The sequence below is a fragment of the Odontomachus brunneus genome, unplaced genomic scaffold, assembly GCF_010583005.1.
Source record: "Odontomachus brunneus isolate Ranch 3 - 2012 unplaced genomic scaffold, Obru_v1 Obru_scaffold_317, whole genome shotgun sequence".
NCBI classification, from domain to species: Eukaryota; Metazoa; Arthropoda; class Insecta; order Hymenoptera; family Formicidae; genus Odontomachus; species Odontomachus brunneus.
The window spans coordinates 102,051-119,940 of record NW_022639767.1 but is presented as its reverse complement, the minus strand read 5'-3'; the positions used below and the strand labels follow the sequence as shown (position 1 = coordinate 119,940).

The 17,890-nt window shown below is 32.8% G+C and overlaps 1 protein-coding gene across 5 annotated transcripts in view; it reads right to left on the bottom strand.

The window, feature by feature from the left end:
• The window catches only part of LOC116853405, a 146,267-nt gene that overhangs the window by 38,581 nt on the left and 89,796 nt on the right, over positions 1-17,890 (bottom strand). The window contains exons 2-3 of one of the 5 annotated variants that reach the window (XM_032834473.1): positions 6,447-6,579; positions 5,310-5,592 (exon numbers count right to left, since the gene is read on the bottom strand). The exons of 3 other annotated variants lie outside the window; for them this stretch is intronic. The gene's annotated coding sequence lies outside the window, so the exon portion shown is untranslated. The remainder of the gene's footprint in view (positions 1-5,309; positions 5,593-6,446; positions 6,580-17,890) is intronic. One more of the 5 variants, XM_032834474.1, reaches the window with a different exon arrangement.

Below are 17,890 nucleotides of genomic sequence, written 5' to 3'. Positions count from 1 at the left end.
ACACGGCAGGCGGAACATACGGCTCGCCGCGGCCGGCGAAGAAAATGGATGATTGCTCGCGGGCCTGTCTTATAGGCCACAGAGGTGGGCCGTTTGGCATACTGAAATGAGTAGCTCCGTGTGTGCGTCCGTGTACATGTACGCGTTCTTCCATTTTCTTCGCCGACTGCTGCGAGCCGTATGTCCCGCCTGTCGCATCGCGCGTTCTAATTTGTCCTGTTCTATTTGTTCAATTATTTTAATTAATATCTCGAAATTTTACGTAGTTGTTTGAAAAATGACCTATACAATTTTTGTTCACTTTTATGTGTTCTACTTATATTTTTCTTTTGGTCCGTCTTACGCGGGACACCCTGTATATATATTATGTTATATTATATTATATTATATATATATATATATATATATATATATATATATATATTATATTACAATATAGTATAATCCTATATATTTTTATTGTTTATATGTAAAATTGAAATGCGTTTAAGCAATTTTGCGCAAATCCTGAATATTCTTTTATTTCATAATATTTTCTATTACATAGAATCTGACGCTAGCTGTATCGATAACAAAAAATGTATAAAAAATATTAAACTGAAAGTAATAGTCGAAGTCATTTTGTAAATAACTACATAAACTTTAGAGGTATTAAATAAAATAGATAGGTGAATCAACGCACGTATTTGCTAGGTACATTATAATATACTGTGAATACTATAAGTACATATTATATAAGCATAAATTGTAAAAACATCGTTGGAGTCACTAGAATCACCGCGTGCTGTTCGATCGTCAGGTAAGCAAACATTTTAACGCAGTCAGGACATGAATGGGTGCCGGCATTCGGATTCGAAATTACCGAAGGGAAGATTCGCGAAAGATTTGGAGTATGTTTGACAATATTCGGTTCCTAGCAGTTTATGAGACATGAGAAAATTAGGAATTAGTTTTTTTAATGAAAGCTACACGAAAAACATTTAAGCGCACATTTTTACATTATATCAAGGTTTGTGCAACATTGATTCAATATTTCTCAATGTTACTGCAATATTTACATTGTTGCAATTCAACATTTTTTCAACATTGATTCAACATTAGTGCTGTATGGGTGCTGAATAATATTTTTTTTATTTTAAATTTTAATGATTTTTTACTGAATTTTATTGAAACTTACTGAAATTGACTAAATTTTCGCTGATTTTCAATGAATATTGCTGAAATCATAATGAAAGTAAGTCAATCGATAGATTTTTTCAGCAAAATGTCAGCACATTTCATTATGTTTTCAGCAAATTTCATTATATTTTCAGCAAAATTTTTCCATCAGGGCACTCGGTCTACATATATTATATCTATGAATCGTAGTGCCTCTGACGACAAAAACGTTAAACTGAACATTTTCTCAGACGACGAATTCCCTAGTCGTGAAACTTAGCAATTTCGGACTTTAAGCTAAGATATCTCAGCTTCTGAAGAACGTAGAGCAAAAGTAAAGACATTTTTATTAAGTAATATAAACCCAAGAAATCGATTGAGTCTACCTAGAATATCATCGATTCAACTATTATGGTCAAACAAAAAATCTGGTATGCAATCAACTAATGTCGCAGTGTAAGTACACGGTTGGCCGCAAGCCCGTTGCTTCGTGCTTGCACTTGGTTTCGCGACACTACCGTGTCGCTTGATAGTAAACCATTACATTAAGCATTACTATACAATAAACATTACTATAGAATTTTGTAACCGAGAAATAAATCGCCATTCTGCAATAACTGTCTTTTCTTTCGTATGTATACTATTTATATTCTAGGAATTCAAATGTGTTATTAAAAAATTTGTTATTTTCAGATACATTAAACTATCTGATCAAAATTATCAGAACATAATAAATTACAGATCATAATAAATTATATATCATATAATAATATTACATAATAAATTATATATCACATTTTTTGTCAAATTTTTTGCTTTTTTGCTATGGAAAGCATAAAATGAGAGCATTTTTTGCTCTGATCTTTAAAAAGTTACAGAGTAAGATATTATTATCTTAAGTCTATTATCTAAAAATCTTAAGTCTATTATCTAAAAATGTCTTTACTTTTGCTCTACGTTCTTCAGAAGCTGAGATATCTTAGCTTAAAGTCCGAAATTGCTAAGTTTCACGACTAGGGAATTCGTCGTCTGAGAAAATGTTCAGTTTAACGTTTTTGTCGTCAGAGGCGCTACGATTCATAGATATAATATATGTAGACCGAGTGCCCTGATATTATTATCTTAAAAGTATGACTACATGAATAAACAGTATTAAAGAAATTAGTTGCTCGCACTATAGTACAAAAATCTTTTCTAAGTTATTTGCTTTTAAGATATGCAAGTCCCAAATTTTTTATTCACAAAATAAATTTAAAAAATTTACGATCAGACACTATGCAGCCAAACCAAAGCTTACAAGAATAAAGTGCATTAAAGAAATTCAGTCAGATGAAGTAATAATTATTGTATCAATTTAATAATTCGTGGAAAGTGATTTTTTCTGTTACAAATAATAATAAAAAATAGCAGATAATTTGTACACTATTGATTTTTTACTTTTGTTTGTGTGTATACGTTTTTTATAATAGCTAGATAGTTTAAAAATAAGCTATCCAGCCACTTATAATTTTTTTATAGCTAGTGCACAAAACATCATTTTCAGGAAAAGAAAGCAAATAATTAATAAATAATTTCAGATATGTTCATTTTTTACTTGAACTTATGTGTACCATATTTTTTGGAAATAGCTAGATGGATGTGCGTGCGTGCGTGCGTGCGTGCGTGTGTGTGTGGCTTGAATCTTTAGGCTCCTCCCTTGTTTATCTCTTTTTAATAACGTCAGAAGCGAGAAAATGCATGCTAAAAGTTCTTGTGAAATATGTTGAAATAAAAATATATATCCATAAAGTAACACTTACAATTAATTAAACAAATTTGTAAGATATTCCGTGCACTCCCCTTTTGCTCTAACAATCAATAATTTATTGTAAATTAATTTGAATAGAAATAGGCGAAGAAATAGGTTAAGAAGATGAATTGTATGTCACGTTAATTTACAACAAATTATTGATTGTTAAAGCAAAAGGGTAGTGCACGAAATATCTTACAAATTTGTTTAATCGATTGTAAGTGTTACTTTATGGATATTGTTACACGCACACAGATAAATCGCCGCCGTACTTGCCCAAGTAAACAAGAACACGTTTTAACAGAACAAGCTTTATATACAGCATAAAAACAAGCAAGTTCGTTCTCTTTCTTCCAAAAGATAATTTACAGAAATCCCACACGTCGCAACAACACACGTCAACTCTCCGCCGAAGCCTGAGTGCGATTCTCTCTTTTTTTTTGTTATTCCCCTATCAACCAGCTGACTGCTTATCAATTCTTGACATCGTCGGCCTAAAGCGGACAACGGACACTGCTACATAACTTGTGTCCCGGACACAACAATATATATTTTTATTTTAACATATCTCGCAAGAATTTTTAGCACGCATTTTCTCGCTTCTAACGTTAAAAAGATATTAAAAAGAGATAGATAATACGAGGGGCCAGTAGTCTTCTAAGCTATCTGACCACCTGTAACTTTATAAAGATCAGAGCAAAATATTGCTTTGGTAATTATATAGTTTACACTCCTCACCTCCGATTTTAACGAAAAAATATTCAATCGACGCGTTTTTTTAAAGGCAAACAATTTTTCTATTTGGAAAAATCGTCGCTCTCTACTGCGAAGCGAGATATTAATTGATAAATTTGATCACTTTGTAGGTTAGGAAAACTGTCACACCGACGACAAACAGCGACATGTACCTGAGCAAAAATTGAATCTAGTGATTGTCTAGTAATGACACAGAAAAGTTGGGTCTTACATCGCTACTAGCTAGGAATATAACACTCACTTTTACTTCTAATGGCTGTACCAGAAAAATTATCTAGCTAGATACAAAAAAATAACTTGTAATTCTAATTAGTACAGATACTAGACATTTCTGATATCCAATTTCTGTTCAGGATTTACATGAGTAATAAAACATTATTTAAACATTAGTATTGAAACGTTTGTAAACAATGAACTGGGGGTCCAGGGGGCGAAATTCCCGGTCAAGGGGGTTTAGGAGGGGGGCTTCACCCTACATAATAATAAATATATTTGATAAAAATAATATTCTAAAAGAAAATAAAAATACATCTCGCATAGTGTGTTAAATATGTGTTGTTTTTGCGTGTGATTCATACGTCCTATCTTGCGAAGGGGTCTTACTAATCTTTTTAATATCTATTTTAGTATATAGTAAACTCATACATTTAATAAGGCGAAGATTTAGTAGAACATTCTCCCTTGCGTAGGAATCTTGCTCATTTTTTCGATATTAACGATTTTTAGTATATTGTAGACTCATTTATTTAGTAAGGCAAGATTCAATAAATATATTTATAAAAATATAAGCAATGCATTATAAGTACGCACATGCTTCATTTGCGTACTTTTGCGTGAGATTTGTTGCTACAGAGATTATACCTATAAAATCTTTACCTTACTGAAAAAATAAGTCTACAATACAGTAAAAATCATAAATATCGGAAAGATTAGCAAAATCCTTACATAAGTGAGAATGTTCTACTAAATTTTTGCTTTACTAAATGTATGAATCTACTATATACTAAAATAGATACTGAAAAGATTAGTAAGACTCCAACGCAAGGTAGGACATATGCATTATACATAAAAACAACACACACTTAATGCGAGATGCATTTTTATTTTTTTTTAGAATATTATTTTTATCGAACCAAAGGGGCTTCGCTCCCCCTAACCCTCCTTAACCGGGAGCTTTGCCCCCTGGATCCCCAGTTTGTTTGCAAATGTTTCGTTACTTATGCATGTACAAGTATATTCCAAATTCGCGCACTGCTTGTATATGCACATTACCACAAAGCATATACACGTGGTGCAGACTTTGTATATATTTTCTTGTAGCTACTTATATACTGTAAATATATTATATTATCATATATACTATTACATAGTCATATATACTATTACATGTCAAAGTTAGTCATTAGAGATAGATATTTTAAACATCACTTATCCATTGTAATTAAAAGACATTACAACAGCAAATAACATTTATTACAATATAAAAATATATAATATTGCACCAGTTAGTAGACTTTAATTTAACATTGTGTGTTTAATAACATTTATAATAAAGTGCAGTTTATGTGGCAATATTGTTAACATTAATAAAGAAATATTAATATACCAATGTAGAAAACGGTACCATATGAAAAATGTACACAAAAAACGCGTGTTTATGCAGTACTGGTACTTAGTTCGGCAGATGTCCCCGGCTGGTCTTCGAAACTGGATTTTGGAGGATATAATTCTGCGATGACATCGAAGAAGTTTTCAATTTGTTTTAGGCGGCTATAGGCGCGTTTAAAGAGATATTCGCATGAATATCCAAGGACATGTTCTTCACGGGTTCCATATCTTGGAATATTTCCGCGAACCTCTCTCCAAACGCGCTCTATGTAAATGTGCGCCTGCAAATAACAAATTTTTTTAAAACATACAAAGAAAAAATAAACATAATTACCAAGTAAAAAGCAAATATTAAATCTTACTAATCACACTTTCTAATCGTAACAAGTTGGTCACATGGGATGTGGCACACCTCAATATCATTTTCGTGTTGCTATTTTAATCAGATCGCATTTTTAAATTATTTAGTGGTGTTAACACATTCTTGAAGATCATAAAAACATGCATGCAATAGATAAAAAAACAAAAAAACATACTTAGATTTAGCGTTAAATTAAAAGTTTCGAAAAAATAAATTTTCAAAAATTCGTCAAATTTTTAAATAATAATATTAAGGTCTGAAAACTTCAAAATTTTACTGCTCAATACCTATATTTTTTGGAAAAAAAATAGTTTATAAATGGATCTTAATAAAAGTTATTTCACAGTGGGGTGCACTACACTCTGTTCCTGCTTTACGGACTGCTGGAAGCACACTGACGCCTCGCCAACTTAACCGAAATGTTCAAACGCATAGTTGGGAGTCTTGACTAACGGCAGGTGACGTCCCTGACCCTATTTTGAATGTTTAAGGGAGCGTAATTTGAAATTGAAAATTGCTTGGGGTGCTGTATACCCCATATGACCAGTAAGGGTTAATCACTTAGAACTTTCAGGATCAACGAAGTTATAGGAGTGGTTTACTGTCAAATGTTGGAAGCATTCAGTGCTTAAACACTTGTACAACTTCCAACAATCTGACGCGATGGTAGTTCCTGGCAATATCCACTCTTTTATTATATTCCATGCCAGGAGTATTTTCTCTGTTCGATTTTGTACTGGAACGATGAAAATCTTCTTCGTGTCTCGCTCATACCTTCCAAATATCCAGTGTCCAGTGATCAGTCATCCACGATTGTACTTTCTTTTGCCAATTTTTTTCATCAATTTCTACTGTGTCCTGGGCCACCAAGCTTTTCACTGTGCTTTTCAGCCCAGAACACACAGACCTGTAAGAAGAAATTATATCATTAATGTTCTATTCATTTTATATTTTTTAACTATATAGTTTCTATATTCACATATATATATATATATATATGTGTGTGTGTGTGTGTGTGTGTGTGTGTGTGTGTGTGTGTTAAAATATACTTACCTTTCGGCAAAAATTGAACCAATCAACAATCGTGGACAATGATATGATGCCGGTTTCATCCTGAATGTCATCTTGACGTGGGTGTCTTAGCATTAAAAAAACATGCAACAATTCGACATATTGTTGCCACGGCAAGATGGCTTTTCCCGAACCAAGTACCTTCTTTTGCACTAATATATAAATTGCACTGCTTTAACATACGTTTTTTTGTGTACATTTTTTATATAGTACATCTACATCAGTACATTAATGTTTCCTTATTAATGTTAACAATACTACCACAGAAACAGCATTGAATTGTAGATGTCAACACACCATACTGAATTAAAAAATCTTTTCTTTATCATACGTTATATAGCCAAATTCTAAAAGACAACATTGTTTGCAGTGCTATACGGACTATATGCGTTGTTACTATACATTGTTGCGTTTTATTTGTTATAATATACATTTCAAATTTCGTGCATTATATTTCGTATCACTGAGCATGCGCATGTGGCTACAGAGTACACACATAAGGCTACGGGACATATACATGTCGCTGTTCGTCGTCGGTGTGACAATTTTCACATCTTTTAAGCTAGCAGGACCAAATCGGCAGAATTAAATCGGACTTATGTAATTATTTAGTACCCATTTTGTACTAATTTGTATAATTACTGCAAATTTTGTACCCCGTGTTTTGAAAAAAACAGGGGCATTGCCAAGTTACGATCAAGGATTATAACAAAAAAAAAACCGGAAACAACGTATGCAATCCAAAGTACTGAATTTGTACTAAATTTGTACCATCAAAAGAAACTCAACATATTGACCCATTAATCGTAAAACAACCCCTAATTAAAATCAACCTTATTAAGCGCAAGAATAAAGTATTATTTTTCATCAGCAGAATCCAATTGCGACTGGTGCATTAAATAGGTCATGATTTGAACAAATAAAATACAAAGTATGAGATTTTGTACCCTCGGTGTTTCTTCATAATCCACCCCAACCCCAATTATGCGCAAGATTAAAGTATCATTTCTAATCAGCAGAATCGAATTCTTTGAAAAATATATTTTCTCAATGTAAAACTGTATATTAGTATAATATACAGTTAAAAATAAATATATTATTAGTACTCGAGCGAATAAATTTTTTATTTCTTAGATATTTTTTTCTTAATGTACTAGTAAAATTGAAAATAATTTATATAAAAAAAAACTCTTCCCGTGTACTTTTTGGAGTCTCTTAACAACGATGAGTTATCAGTTAATAGCGAGAGACCGAATAACGCAGTTAAATCATAACGTAGATAGTGCAGACATACAGTCCAACATTACGTATCGCTCGCTGTGTTGCCAAGAGATCGTTAATAAATATCTTGAATAAGATTGCCTAAAGAACTCGTTCTGCCTTATTATGAGCACTCTCACTCGCTAATTTTCTTCAATTAATGTCTCAATAATTATTATATTTGTTCACGAAACAGTACAAGACTTTTTCGTTCAGTTTAATGAGTTCTATCTGCATACAATCGTGTAGGACGTTCGTGTAGTGTTAGATACTCTATATACCGAAATAATCCCGCGTGCGCAATCAGATGATTCTTCTGATACAGATACACATGTTTTAATGGGAGAGGGGGAGAGGGAGAAGGGTGAGAAATATTAAAGAATTTTGTTTGAAATAGAATGAAACATGTGGGACTGCTCGGTCATCGAGTGGGAAAGTGCAAATTCTCGCACCTAGTTTAATATTTATCGGGCTGGCTGCATTCAATACAAACTCGACGTATTGCAACCAGACGCCTACCGTTACCATAATATCGACTCCATAATGCAGGACTATCTTTACAAAAGGATAAAATATACATACACGCGCGCGACATCGGAGAAACACCTGTAGACCTCTTTATCGGATCTCGCTCTATCAATAACCATTCCAACTTACATGATCGTATCGGAAAGTGCATTATTCAGCCACGATAGCTCGCATTCGATCTCTCGCAACAATGCTGCCAAAATTGGTCGAAGTGTTCACACAAAAACCGATAAAAGAGAAAGGCGTCTTTTAAGGATCTTCATAGACCATTTGTCCTATTGTATCTATTAACCCATTAACGGCTGACAGTAAACTACGTATCATAGACTTCCGGAAAATTTTTAATTCATGGCATTAGGTCGAAATAAGAACAATAAAACTGTTGGCGTTCTCCTCTTTTTTAAAAACTCAAAATGGCGAGCCAATATGGTGAACCAAAAATTTGGAAAGTTCATGGATGTTAATGAAAATTGATATCAGGGATTTTTTTGGGACGCTAAATTCGAATCTGAACTTAGTTTTGCGAAATATGATACAGTAGACCCAATATGGCCGCCGAGATTTGTAAACATACAATGGTTTCCGAGAAAATAACTCTCTATGAGCTAATGCATTTGGAAGCTTCAAAATTTGCAGCTTTGTGGCATCAGATCACAATAAATACAATGATGATACAATTTTCCATCTATATCCTGAAATTTCAAGATGGCAGGCCAATATGACGAACAGAAACTCTCTCGGGAATTCTGATTCTTACAAACATTTGTGAGCCATATTGGGTTTCACTTCATCAAATTCAGCAAAACTAAGTTCAGATTCAATTTTAGCACCTCGAAAAACCCCCTGATAACGATTTTCGTCAATAACCAAGAACTTTTCAGTTTTCTATTCACTTTCATAATACGTAATTTACTGTCAACCCTTTAAGGGGACTGAAGAGTCAAATTGTTTGAAAATCGTGCTTGTTTTTTCACAATTTTTTATGACAAGCTGAATGAATATGCAAAAGTGTTATTTTGACGTGTATTTATACAACATGTAAAAAGAAGAAAAATATAATTTTAATGATCAAATATTCAATATAAGTGTATGGTACATGCAGTTAAAATTTCGTTTTTATTTTCAAGGTCATCATTTTGCAGTAATATCTTGATTCTTGGTGTCCAACCATTATAATATAAATTGAGTAAAAGTTAATAAAATTGCAAATATCTTAATAGAATATAAATTTTCAGTTCTTTTATAGTAAAAAAATTAATATTTCAAAATTAAATATTTTCACGAGTTTGTCAGTAGTTCACACGATAACGACAAGCTTACGGAAATTTTCTACCTAAAATTCAGCTTAATTGAACCACCGAGAGTCAAGATATTACTGCAAAATGACGACCTTGAAAAGAAAAACGAAATATATTTTAACTGCATGTATCATACACTTATATTGAATATTTGATCATCAAAATTATATTTTTCTTCTCTTTATATGTTGTATAAATACACGTCAAAATAACACTTTCGCATATTCATTCAGTTTGTCATAAAAAATTATGAAAGAACAAGTACGATTTTCAGGCAATCTAATCCTCCAATCCTCTTAATGGTTTAATACGCGTGTTTTGGATATTATACGATGCATACAAGTTAACATAATCATCGAGATTTGAGAAGCTGGACTTTATGAATTTTAATTCTGAAATGCTGAGCGTATAGTTTACATCGCAAAAGAAATCTTTATTCAGTAAACACTGACAACATTACATAATAATACCGATGACTCACCAATTATATATATATATATATAATCAAAGAAAATTGTTACAAGATTGCGTACCATAATGCACAAATTTTCTTTAATTAATATCTGAAAATCTATGTTATCATTTACAAAATGGTAGAGGATTTTTTTGTTCAGTTGTCAGTTTGATTTAATGTACAAGTATACAACGGCAGACAGCGCCATTGCTCATCTACCATATCACGCATGATCATTCATCAATCTTTTTTAATTAATATTTTGACTATTATTGGAAATATCGCAAAATGGTATAAGACTTTTGTGTTCATCTCAATCCGCTCTACGTCCTCACGAGAGATTATAAAGGTGATCTGGGACACCCTGTACATACATATATATTTATATGTATATATATATATATATATATATATATATATATATATATATAATCATAGTTTAATTATAATTTTATCGAAACGTGAGATTAATTTTAATTTTATTCTTATGTAATTCTTATTTTTATTTATTAATTCTCATTTATTCTTACATAATTTCAAATTAAAACAAAAATAAATAAAAATATATTCAGTGGCAGATTATACATACACACGCACACACATATATACATATATATACATTCTCCAAGATATAATCAGTGTATTTTTCACTAAAACGCAATACTTATAACTTGTGATACAGTTATAAGTATAGCATTGCAATCAGTAAAACCTCATTGAAAGAATCAGCGATTATGCCAATTATTATTATTAATGCACTTTGCAAACACAGACAGTGCACGCGAAGCATATGAAAACCGTTAATCCCATCATTACAAACGTATATTAGTATAACGTATATAACGTATATCTGTATTAGTATATTAGTATAACGTATATGTGTATATTATAGATCTTGCAGTGAGATTTTACCTCCACTGATAAAATCAGTGAGGTGTAAAACAGAATAGTAAAGCGCGAGTGTTTGTACTGAAAATCAATGAACACTCATGGATAAAACAGCCCTTTTACTGGTTAAATTAGAAACATTTTTACTGTTTCACTTTAAAAAAATATATAGCTAACAAATTATTTCGAGCAACTCAACGATTTTAAAGAGATCTCCAGCAAAACAAAAATTTTTAAAGATCGAACAGTAGCCGCGCCGTTTCAAAACGGTCAAGGATATAGATACCCGACGAAATTTGAGCATCCTACATAGATCCAAAAAGGCGTTCGCTTGGCAAACGGTATATCTCCCGCTGTTGAAACAGCGGAATCGCTCGACTTGACCAAGCAAAAAGCTTGGTGGGTCCTTCTCCCAAGAGCGCACGCATACCGCGACTTCGTGTGCGTGACCGTGTGCGCTTATGCACAGTCGTGTAACACATAAAGGCAGCCGATAATATCGGCAAGAATGTGTGTGTGTGTGTGTGTGTGTCTACATATGCGCTGTCGCCGGTGCGTTCGACGAACGGTATCCGGTATCCGTTCTTGTGTGAAAACGTATGAGATGTCCTAACTGCACGTGAGATAGCGCGTGCACACGCCGCTTGCAGGACACGCACCGACGATTGTTGCACCACACGTGTGAGTATTCGCGACACACGGTAGTGTTCGCGTGTAGGATAAACCGACACCGGTCGCTAGTCATCGATTCCATGTTAATCGTCGCTTGACGTTCCGCGCGTCTCGCACTTGACGTTTCCGCATATCTCCACATAATTCTCGGTTTACTTTTCGAAATGTGATCCGGCGAAAATCATGCATCGAAATAGATGCGCGATTATTACGTGTTAATGATAACGAACCTTATTATGAGCGGACATGACGGACAGATGTGACGAAACTTGGAAAGGACAGAATCCCGCGGAAATATACAGGTTCTCCTGACATCACACAGTATGCTAAAAAACACATTTGGTGGATAAAATTTTTGGTGGCCTACATCACAAATCTACATCGATTTTGGTGAAACTTTTTTAAAATAGTAATTGTAAATAGTTCTACTATAATATCTCACTGCCAAAAATTTGAAAAAAGCAAACCTAACCCCAAAAAATAATCCCAAACTCCATTACTTGTTACCTCTAATTACCTCAAACTTCATAACACTATGGTCCGAAACTCCATCATTCCATAGTCCCATAACTCCTAAATCTGATTACCTACGAGTTAAAAATCCCATAGCCCTAAACCCCATAACCCCAAACTCCATAACCTCGTTATTGGGTTATGAAGTTTGGGGTTATAGGATTTAGGATTATGGGGTTTTTAATTCGTGGGTAATCAGATTTAAAAATTATGGAACTATAAGGTTTGGAATGATGGAGTTTCAGATCATGGTGTTATAAAGTTTGAGATAATTAAGAGTAATAAGTAATGGAGTTTGGAGTTATTTTTTAGGGGTATGTTTATACTTTTTTCAAATTTTTGTGAGACATTATAGTAAAACTATTCACGAGTATTTTAAAAAAAGTTTCATCTTCTCCAATCGAGAGTTTCTTCTCTTTCTCTCATCGAATATCCGCGTGATGATCCACAAACACACAGAGGGACGAAGAAGGTTCCGTCCCACGGACCGTCCGCTTTATCACATGCCTACACGATCACATGCACTTGCCTTCGCTGATTGTTTGCTTAGACTGTCTGCTAGATAGCCGGGCAAACGGAAGTTGCCAAATGCAAATGATCAAATGCACCTTACATGAGTTGCAGGCCGAAAAAATCGAATATCCCGAAAATCTTTCGAGACCAATTTGATCAGTTGGATCGCGTTAACGACGATTAACTTTAATTATTTCCTTTTTTGTTCTTTAAATTATCTGAAATAGAGTCTCACTTAAAACAAGTGAAAAATGGCAGTATTTTCGAAACAATAGTGAAAATATTGCTATTCGAAATCGCAAGAGTGATGCATGTTTCACTCAATCTTAGAATGGATCCTGAGTTCTTATGAGTGAATATCTCACTCGATTAGACTGGATATGTTCCTGCGGCAGTGAAATACATTACTCAGATAGACTTTCGTTATTATCACGACGCGAGACAATCGATGATGGAAATTCCATAATTTTTTTAATTGCATTTATGGAGTAAATATACTATGTATTGAATTAATTAATAAATTGACATCATACAATAATGTAAATTTTTTATTATATTGACGCAATAACAAATTTACTAAAAGTTATACTCAGTTTTTATGTTACATTTAAGATGACATATTATTTGAGGCAAATTTTAATGATTTTTTTTCGTATTTCTATTTCGTCATTTTATGTCATAAAATAAATGCAATCTGATCAGTCATAAGAGATTCCACGTTGCTGATTTTCGTGATTTAATATACTTAAAATTGCTGTAAAATTTACGTACATTAGTCTATCGGAGTAAATTCATTTTTTAATTTTGAATGAAGATATTCAAATAGACAGGTGTACATATTATATTTGATAATAATTTTAATCATTTTAATATTAATAGTCGATTTGTAAAAGTTACGTCCTTTACGAATGATTCATATGGCACTCATATTTATCACATGCAATAACAAAATGGAAATACGAAAAAAAGAGGAAAAATTATCAAAATTTACTCTAAACACAATACGTCATATCAAATATAACACAAAAGTCTGAGTGGAATTTTTAGTAAATTTATTTTCGCATTAGTAACAACAAAAAATTTAAATTATTATATATAATATAATATAAATATAATAATTAATTATCACTACAATATATTAACTTCATAAATGTAATGTAAAACATTATAGAGTTTTTCCATCATCGGTTGTTTCACGTCGTGATAATTATAAAAATTTATTTGTTCGCTGATTTAAAGTAAAGAATTCATTCTATATGAGCGAAAAATTACTTGAATTCGAGTAACACTCTTTTTTTCAAGTGAAATTTCACTCCAAGAAATTTAAAGAATGAAAATAAATCAAAGACAAATATCTAAACATATTGGGCGATCGATGATATCTGTGTATGTCATTTTACAACCCGAACTTCTGATGAATATTCATATTTCCGATATATCGTTACATTTCTACAAGCATATATATAATGTATATATTGAGATAAACTAAAGAGAGTTTTTATAGAGTTGAGATTTCAAAAGAACAAAAAGAAACAAGTTGCGTTATATTTACGCTATAAACTATTAGATATGAGTTCAGCTTACGATAATAAAAATGGGAAATTATTATCCTGCGCGTTTATGTAAAGAGTTAAGGCTTCTGGCTAGTCACCGCAGCCATATTGGTTGATGACGTCAGAAGCGAGAAATTGCACACCTAATTTACGTTCAAATCATTACTAAATAAAAAGATATGTTAACAAAGTGATACTTGCAATCGATCCTATACACTCGTAAAATGCTCCGGATAATGTTCTTTTCCGGAAATAACCTTTACAACACACTGCAAAATATACGTGAGGAAATCGGTTCATTTTGACAAGAGATCAGTTGTGAAACTTGGTGCGGAATATGATAAGGATAGAATAAGTATTGTTATAGTACTTACAATATTCCAAAAAGCACAGTATCCGGGCAATTTTCATACTTCCGCAATTGTGTTATGTGTAATATGTAAGCACTACAGACAGTAATAACGCCATGATTCGAACGAAAAAATTTAGATGGCTGTTACACATATACACATATACATACATAATTCGCTTTATACATACGATGACCGAAGTTCTTATTCCTACCACTGATGGCTGTGTCGCCACCGTCAACGCGAACTTCTAACCTGACTAGCCAGAAGCCTTAAGATGTACGGAGGATGTCGCTTTCGCTTTTCGCGATATAGAAAAGGAGAACCATTCACTATTCCAAAGAGAACGTAAATCTCACGTGTCGATCATACACGACGTCCCAAACTTAATGAGCTACCTTTCATCTATGCACTGAGCGCATCCACCCGGAATCGATTTTCCCTTAGCTGGCGAAAATGTCGAGACCGGTCACCGTATGTCAGATTTCAATTTTCACGGCGCTGAATATCTTCGGCGTAATTAGCTCAATTAACCTTTTCAGGCCCACTGAGAACTTCAGTTCCCAGGAACGTGTTTAGAAGTCGATAACTCGTGAAAATAGTCGATAGTCGTGAAAAATTGAGATATTTGCCTGCTTGTTTCGCAATATATAAGAGGAATTCTTCTACTTTGCAAACATAATTCATACTCCTATATGTTCCATCGTATAGGCAAATCAGAAACACATAATACACTCCATGTTTGAAGTCTATCCACTATAACATCATGTCACAAGGAGAATTAAAAATGTACTCAGTATATGATACTATTACGGTTTCGGGGTGCTTTTTTAGCGTGAGTTCTCTCACGCTAAAAAAGCACAGTTACTGTCACGGTTTCGGAGTATTTTTTAACGTGAATTGTCTCGCCTCTCACGGTACTGAATGCGTGATACTGTCACGCATATTTCGGGATAAGAACTCACCAATTTTTATTTAAGAAAAATTGTTTTTTATATAATATTCTGTCAAAAAACTTCGTATTATCTAGAACGATAAAAACTCAAAAACGATAATTTTAATCATGGTGAGGGGTGATTTTTGTTCTAAGGGATTCAGGTTGATAAAAAGTTGTGACGATTATTTTTGATACCTACGATACCAACCTATTTCAATACAAAAAAAATTTTATCGATGAATATTTTCCAAAAAGTCGGGCTTAAAAGAATTAACTTCAATTCAGCTATCAGCAATTATAAATCTGTCTATTTAACCCTTAGGACCGGTTTTTTAATAGCAGTTTAAACTTGGATTCAAGTTTAAACAATTCTATTCTAACAATTCTTTCAAATCTCTAATAAATATTCTATTCTTTCAATTTATTTTGTTTAAATAGAGTTTAAATTGAAATCTAAGTTTAAACTATCATTGAAAACCTTAGAGTCACAGCGGGTCACCCAGAAACCCACCTACATTTATTCACATTTTATTATTTTTTTCACAGAGTTTAAATGATTTATTTAGCAAATTTGATATTTTTATGTTTTTCAAATATCATGGAAGTTACAAAAAATAAAGAATTTTGCTTATTGTTAATAATATGATTATTATAAATAAACAAAGTGGTAAGAATGGAGGTCTGTTACGATTAAATTCAATTTAACAAAAACTATGAAAGTTTATGAATTGTGCACTTATATATAGAGGTTTTCAGCATCGCTGATTTCGAATCTGAGCTTAGTTTTGTTAAATTCAAAATGGCAAATGCAATATAGCAAACTAAAATGCGAAAAGTAGCTTGATTTGGACGAAACACGATACTTGGATATTTTTAGGGTCGTTGATATCGAATTTAAGAATAGTTTTTTTATCAAATTCAAGATGGTGGATTCAATATGGCGGATAAAAAACAATTTTTCTTCTCATGAAATTGAGTTGCTTAGAGTTTTTAAGACCAAAACCAATTTTGTATAATAGGCTTGGGCCACAAATTCCTCGCGTACTCCAGGAGCGCTCCCGTGCACAAGTCTGTTATATAGTATTATACGTTCTACATATTAAATCCGCTATTTTGAATTTCGAAATTTTGAGTTTAGATTCGTAATCAGCGACTCCAAAAATCCCCGAGTGTCGATTCTGTCTGTTTGAGTGTTTTATTCTGATCAAATTATTTTTCACATTTTGGTTCGCCATATTGAATCCGCCATTTTAAATTTCAAAATTTTTAGTTCAGATTCGTAATCAGTGACCCCAAAAATCTCCGAGTAACAAGTTTCAAGTGAATCGTGTATAAGGAAAAATTCATGACACAAAGGGTTAACGAAGATTGAAGATTAGACATTAGTTCACATTTTCAAAATTCATTCTTACAAAAAAAAAAAGAAAAAACTGCTTTTTATTCATGAAAGATTACGATCTACAGAGCTATAGTTTCCTTCAACGAACCTGACACAGAGAAAATAGCTACAAACGAGATAAAGACTACGTTTATTTTAGACGCTTTCGTATTGAATCACTCTATCTCTTACTTCGATATCGTAATGAGCAATAAAGATACAATAACGCTATCAGCACGAAAACGTCCAAAGCAACAGCAGAAACAAAGAGTTCGTAGATACCCAAATAGGAATTTACTACTAGCATCAAAGTGGCCCAGTACCGATTTATGGTAAACGTTACTGGCATAGTACCAGATGTCAGTACGGGTTTAGTATTGGTGTGATACTGAGATGATAGAAAAGAGCCAGTATTGGAAAATAGTACTGTCACAATACCGAAAATCAATACTGTATCAGTAAAAAAAGTATTGATTCCTAGCATTGGGGAAGTACCTATTCCCAGTACTGGGCCAATATCGATTCCTAGTAATTTTTATTATTTGTACAATTAATGTTAATATCACAACTATATATTAGGACCTTAACTTAGTTTCCGCCCAAAAAATACTGAGAAAAAGCATTTATTGTAAAAAATTTATTTAAATTATTTCAATGAAAGTATTTTCCATCACTTTCTACAACTTTTTGCCATCTTTCTGGCAACTGGGCGATACCATCTCGATAAAACGATGTTTGTTTCGAAGCAATCCATTCGTCCACCCATTCTCGCACTTCTTCAACATTTCGGAAGCGTGTACCAC